This window comes from Papaver somniferum, chromosome 9 (assembly GCF_003573695.1).
Source record: "Papaver somniferum cultivar HN1 chromosome 9, ASM357369v1, whole genome shotgun sequence".
NCBI classification, from domain to species: Eukaryota; Viridiplantae; Streptophyta; class Magnoliopsida; order Ranunculales; family Papaveraceae; genus Papaver; species Papaver somniferum.
The window spans coordinates 180,811,686-180,816,619 of record NC_039366.1 but is presented as its reverse complement, the minus strand read 5'-3'; positions in this window follow the sequence as shown (position 1 = coordinate 180,816,619).

Below are 4,934 nucleotides of genomic sequence, written 5' to 3'. Positions count from 1 at the left end.
ATTTCCTCCAATTTGCCTATCATCAAAAGTTTCATTTTGTGGAATGTAACGATCATCAATTCTTTCTCTATTTTCGCGATATTCTTCATTAGGATTTGACATTTCTTCCTGAATATTGTTTCCAACATTGATTGTAGGTGAATTTTGCCTCATTTCTCTTCTAGTTGATCTGGAATATGATTTTGTAATACTTCTCGATCTTCTATTCTGCAATCTGATATTCTCCATCCTTAATTCGTGATTTTGTCTTGTTAAATTTGCACGCTCTTCCGCCTCAGCTCTTCTTTCCTCATGTATTCTTCGTCTCAATGTTTCTAATGCTCCAATTTCTTCATCTCCATGAATTATTCCTTCATCTGCTTCTTGATTTCTCTCTTCCTGTCTGTAATTTCTATTTTTTTGCTCTTCTTCTATTTCTTCTGCTGAATTTGATCGCCAAGTGTGTACGCTCACTTTGTCATAATCTGTATTCCTCTCTTGAACTAGTGTTTGTTGAATTGGTGATTGAATTATATTTTCTTTATTATTTCTCCTTCTAGTAGATTCTTCCATTTCACTTCTTTCTCTTCCAGCAATTCTTTTGCTTCTTCTAATAGTAGTTGGTTGTTCGGATGTATTTCTTCTTCTAGCCATTTCTTCAATGCTAACAGTGTTTCAAGAAATTTTTAATAAACTACTTTAAATTTTCACAAATCTCAATGTTAATCTTCGATTTTTTCTAGAATAGTCTTCAATCTTTAATCTTCCCTGTTTCTAGCGCCATTATGTAGTTGCAGGAAATCTACAATACACCCCTCGTATGATTTTATCGTTGATCAGCCTATTTTTAGGTTTACACTCTTAATTTTATTGATTAATTTCTGAATATTCTTACAAGGAAAATAAAGAAATCAAGAATGATTTCTGCTCTCAACTTTCTCTCTCCTATTTACTTATCTCTCACTCAAAAAAGATCTCTCTCTCCTTTACAACTCGAATGACTATTTATAAGGGAAATACATAGTGGATGACAACTAATCTGTCCTTTATTTTCGGATATGGTTTGCGACATTCTCGCAACCTTACAAATGTTGACTTCGCAAGCTTTCTAATTTTCGCGAGACTATCACATCTTCCTCATGATCCTTGATGATGTCGTTTCTGAAATTGTTCTGCGACGCTTTTGTGCAATACCATTGTTAACTTCGCCGAGACATAATTGTTGCGAGATTCTGATCCTACAGGTTTTGTGTTTGCATAATGTGATTTGAGGTGGGAGTTAGGGAGGTTTTGATGAGAATGAGTCTTCCTGCTGGAGTTAGGCATTTTGTCATCCATCCTTTATCTTTTCTGGCTAGTCTTTGTAGGAGGGAAGTGAAAGTTTGACTGGATGCCCTTCCTTGTTTGAACTGGATACCTAGATAGGTTGGAGGTTTTGGTGTAACTGGCATATTAAAGAATCGCTGAAGATCTTTTATATTGATTGGATCTAATTTAGGGTGATGGATGATTATTGATTTGGTAGTATTAATTATCTGTCCTGCAGAGGTGCTATAGGAGTGGAGAAGGGTTTTAAGGTGCTGGTTACTCTGTTCCGATGCTTTATAGGTGATCAGAAGATCATCCACGTACATTAGATGAATAATGGGTGGTGCTTTTTTTTTGATATGTTAAGTCCTCGAACTAATTTTTGGTTTTGAAGGTTTCCCAGGTTTGTAGATAGGATTTCAACACATATGATGAAAATATATGAAGATAACGGGTCTCCTTGTCTGATACCTCTACTTGGGCTGATGTAGCCATGGGGTGTACCATTTATGTTGATTGAGTAAGTAACTGTCGTGACGCATAGCATAATGTAGTCTATGAAGGCTGATGGGAATCCAAGTTTTGTAAATGAGGTTTTGATGAATCCCCAGTCTAAGCTGTCATAGCCTTTCTTGATATCTAGTTTGAGAGCTATTTTTGGATCTTTGGTTAGGTTTGAGGTTCTGATATGATGGAACAATTCTCCAGCAATTGCTATATTGTCATGTATTGATCTTTGGGGAACAAAAGCACTTTGGTAAGGGCATATTAAAAAAGGGAGAATAGGTCTGATTCGGCTGACTAAGATTTTTGAGATGATTTTATATGTGACATTACAGAGTGCTATTGGTCTTAATTGTGAAGGTTTTGAAGGGTGGTCGACTTTAGGTATTAGTGTTATGTTTGTGTGGTTCATGAGAGGATGCATATTTAGATTATTAAAGAAACTTCTAACCATTGCTATCAATTGGGGATGAGTTGTTTCCCAGAAGACTTTAAAAAACTTACTTGTATAGCCATATGGACCCGGAGCACTTTCGGAATTAATGGAGAAAAGGGCTTGTTTGATTTCCGTTGTAGTTACTTCTTTCGTAAGTACGTCAGATTGTCTGTGAGTCAATCTTGGCCTAATATTTGTAAAAATCTCTTCATTTATCTCTGTAGGTGGAGCCATATATTGTTGAGAATAGTGATCTAGAATGAGCTGAACAACGTCTTCTTTTTTGTTAATCCAGTTGTTTTGTGGGTCTTGTAGTTGTTGTATATTGTTATTGTTACAGGCTCTGCGAATGGTTGCTTTAGTATGGAAAAAGGTTGTGTTGAGATCGCCTGATTGTATCCATTGAATTCTAGATCTTTGTTTCCAGTATGTCGCATGACATTGTAATAGTTCTAGATGCTCTGTTCTTAGATGTTTTTCTTGAAGCAGCCAATATTACTGATCGGAGCCTGATTGGGTTGCACATTGATGTTGAGCGTGCTTTATCTTGGCTGTCGATTTCTTGATCATAGTTGGTAGGTGGACAAAAGTTTATTTGTTCCATTCTAGGAGAGTTCGTCCAGTTTTTATGAGTTTTAGTTGGAGGTCGAGGGTAGGTTCATTATCTTGTTGTTGCTCCCAAGCCGATTCAACCACTTGCCTGAGTTGGGGATGAGAGAGCCAAAGGTGTTCAAATTTGTAGTTTTTGGTTCCCTGCCAATCCATTGCTTTCTTCTGTAGTAGAATTGGGGCGTGATCAGATGTTATTCTTGGAAGATGAGTAACTGTTGCGTGTGGTTTGCCGTTCACCATTGTTGGTTTGCCATAGCTCTATCTAATCTTTCTAGAATGTTATCTTTCCCCATTTGGTTGTTTGTCCAGGTGTATGGGTCTCCTCGGAATCCCAAATCTATAAAACCCATCTGGTCCATCAGAGTGAGGAGAGGTTGAGATTGAGCATACTTTACTTGCCTTCCACCTTTTTTTTCTGATTGATTTAGGACGTCGTTGAAGTCTCCTAGCAAGATCCAAGGTATGGATGGATTGATGTTGTTAAAGATTGTTGGAAATTCTTGCCAAAGATTCTTCCTTGTATCTGGATGTGGAGGGCCATAGATACCCGTGCAAAACCACGGTTGTTCTGGAAGTGGTGGCGTAACTTTTGTATGGATGTAATTTTGAGAGTGGAATAATATTTGGATATTTAGGTTTTCTTCGCACATTAAGCACAGTCCGCCTCGCCTTCCAGTTTTTGGGATGGTGAAGTAATTATTGAATTGAAGGATTTGTGATAACCTTCTCATGTGCTGGTCATTAGCTAAAGTTTCACAGAGAAACTAGTCATTTTAAATGTGAAATAGAAGATGGGAGGTTTATGCCTTAACAAATCCAAGCTAGAATAGTCATTATGAGGATTAGGAGTATTAGCTTAACTGGGTTTTGAAGTAGAAGGGAAAAGGGGGAAGTTTAAGAGGGATTGAGACAATTAGGTTAAGTGGGCTTTTATGGATGAAAGGCCTGCAAAAAGAAAAGACAAAGAAAAGGGTCCTAGTGACAACTAGGAGATGAGAAGGTTAGAAAAAGAGTTTTATAAATCACACTAGAGAGAATTGGACAGACTATAAGAGAGAGCGTTGTAAACAAATCATCTGATGATTTTTAAAAGTTTTAACTCAGACAGATGCGAAGGAAGGGTTGAAAAGCATTGAAAATGAAAATTTGCCGCATATGGTCAAATCCAAAGATAAAAGAAATCCTAGTTATTGAGCAAAAAAATAAAAGCCTTTAAAGAAAGACCGATAAGAAAGAAGACACTTGAAAATTTTCCACACCTGGTTAACTATATCTAAAGATAAACAAAACTTAGACTATATTGAAAAGCTAAACATGCATAATCATTTTGACCCAAATCATTAAATCACACATGGTCAAGAATATACAACAGGGTACAAAGAAAACATTAAATCACACATGGTCAAGAAAATACAACAGGGTACAAAGAAAACATGACGAGGAGTTAAGCAGGGCAAGGTAGGGATGGTAAATGCAAAGAAAATTGAGAAACGTTAAACGGAGGAGCATATCAGTATTACATAAATTAAACTATCCTTATTAGATCACTGCCATAATTTCAAAGAAATTACACAAATATGAAACTATCATGCAAAAACCGATTGCATTTCATCTACAAACCCAGCGTGGAGCACCAAAGCTGAATTAAAAACAGTTCAAGAGATCCCCCTGTTGAAAGAAGGGAACACATAGAACTTCACCTAAAGCAATCTAGAATTGACCCCTCCATCTTTAAGATTTTATGAAGAACATTGCTAAAACACAAATTTTATGACAAGCTCTGCAATACATGATAAAACCAAACAAACAAACAACTACCATACCATTAGCAGAACCAACAATTATCAATTCTGTTGACCTGAAACGTTTTGCCAGTACACTATTTCAACAAGTCTTCGCAGCAATACTGAGTCATTACCCAAAACTAAAAGAATTTCAACTATCATGGACAAAATTCTTTATAAAGCAAACATTTTTAACATACTTTACCATACCAAGATACACCCGAATATTATTTTCATACTAAAATGATCTATAATTAAACCTGAAATGAAATTAAGCTATCTGATAATCAATTAAGACAACCCAATTCGGA